At 40.8% G+C, this 1,873-nt stretch overlaps 1 pseudogene; it reads right to left on the reverse strand.

Annotated features, from left to right (window-relative positions):
• Positions 1–1,041: 1,041 nt before the first annotated feature.
• On the reverse strand, positions 1,042–1,163 carry LOC118147908 (U2 spliceosomal RNA; annotated as a pseudogene).
• Between the last annotated feature and the right edge of the window lie 710 nt (positions 1,164–1,873).

Here is a 1,873-nt window from a genome sequence, read left to right on the forward strand (position 1 = left end):
TCCTTTGCCCACTTTTGAACAGGCTTATTTGTTTTTTCTTGTAAATCTGCTTTAGTTCTTTGTAGATTCTGAGTATTAGCCCTTTGACCAATGGGTAGCTTGTGAAAGTTTTTTCCCATTCTGTTGGTTGCCAGTTCACTCTAATGACTGTTTCCTTTGCTGTGCAGAAACTCTTAGGTTTAATTAGATCCCATTTGTCTATTTTGGCTTTTGTTGCCATTGCTTTTGATGCTTTAGTCATGAAGTCCTAGCCTATGCCTATGTCTGAATGGTATTGCTTAAGTTTTCTTCTGGGGTTTTTATGGTGCTAGGTCTTATGTTTAAATATTTAATCCATCTGTAGTTAATTTAGTGTAAGGTGTCAGGAAGGTGTCCAGTTTCAGCTTTCTGCATACGGCTAGCCAGTTTTCCTAACACCATTTATTAAACAGGGAATCCTTTCCACATTGCTTGTTTTTTTTGTCAGGTTTGTCAAAAATCAGATAGTTACAGACGTATGGTGTTACTTCCAAGGCCTCCATTCTGTTCCATTGGTCTATATCTCTGTTTTGGTGCCAGTACCATGCTGTTTCGATTACTGTAGCCTTATAGTATAGTTTGAAGTCAGGTGGCATGCCTCCAGCTTTGTTCTTTTTGCTTAGGATTGTCTTGGCTCTGTGGGCTCCTTTTTGGTTCCATATGAAGTTTAAAGTGGTTTTTTCCAGTTCTGTGAAGAAGATCAATGGTAGCTTGATGGGGATAGCATTGAATCTATAAATTACTTTAGGCAGTATGGCCATTTTCTCGATATTGATTCTTCCTAACCATGAGCATGGAATGTTTTTCCATCTGTTTGTGTCCCCTCTTTTTCCCTTGAGCAGTGGTTTGTAGTTCTCCTTGAAGAGGTCCTTCACATCCTTTGTTAGTTGTATTCCTAAGTATTGCATTCTATTTGTAGCAATTGTGAATGGCAGTTTGCTCATGATTTGGCTCTCTGTCTGTTATTGGTGTATAGGAATGCTTGTGATTTCTGCACATTGATTTTGTATCCTGAGACTTTGCTAAAGTTTCTTATCAGCTTAAGGAGAATTTAATAGATTGTCCTTGGATAGAGGACATATCAGATACTAAACTGATAAGAACAGACACTACACTTGATCTTAGCCAAAAGGTCGAGAAGTGATTGCATCACAGTCTCAGGTATTTCTTTAAAGCAATGTGAGAACAACTAACGCAGAGTCAAGTTCATCTGATGAAACATGATATCAACTCAATTAGCTGGCATAAATTTCATTATGCTTTTGAGCAGCCTTTCAACTTGATATTTTGCCTCTCACCTTTTAAATAGAATGTGAGGGGCACCTCCCAGCCTGAGCAGAAGAAGATGGGTCTGAGCCCACTGTGCCCCTGAGGGTACAAAGCACTGTGCCTGCAGTCCATGTTTCAGTCAAGAGCCTCTCCTTTCACTTCTATGGTGTGACTGAGGCCACTTCAGCAGATATGGCTGTCTAGGTCCAGTTTAGATGACAAACTTGGTTCAAATAAGAGGTCCCATGGGAGGACTTTAACACTGGCTCTATTGCCCTCTTACATTTTAGCCAAGAAGTTTTCATATTTGCAGCCAGGAGGCAGCAGTCACACCTTACAATACTAGCAGCATATCCAGGCCAAGCTGTCCATTCTACTCATGAAACTCAAAGCTCCAAACTGTGTCAGTGTGCATCTTCAGTTCTCCAGAGTCCTTCAGATATCCTCACCTCATGTGAAGCATGGGCAGTGAAAAGTCCTCTTATGGGTTTTTTTTTCCCCCTCACCGACCCTCCCAGCCCCCAAGAGAGGCAACTGACTCTTTCATCTGGAGTCCTATGTCTGTTTGCTTCAAAAAAGAACAAAT

Source organism: Callithrix jacchus, chromosome 1 (genome assembly GCF_049354715.1).
Source record: "Callithrix jacchus isolate 240 chromosome 1, calJac240_pri, whole genome shotgun sequence".
In the NCBI taxonomy this organism is placed as follows: domain Eukaryota; kingdom Metazoa; phylum Chordata; class Mammalia; order Primates; family Cebidae; genus Callithrix; species Callithrix jacchus.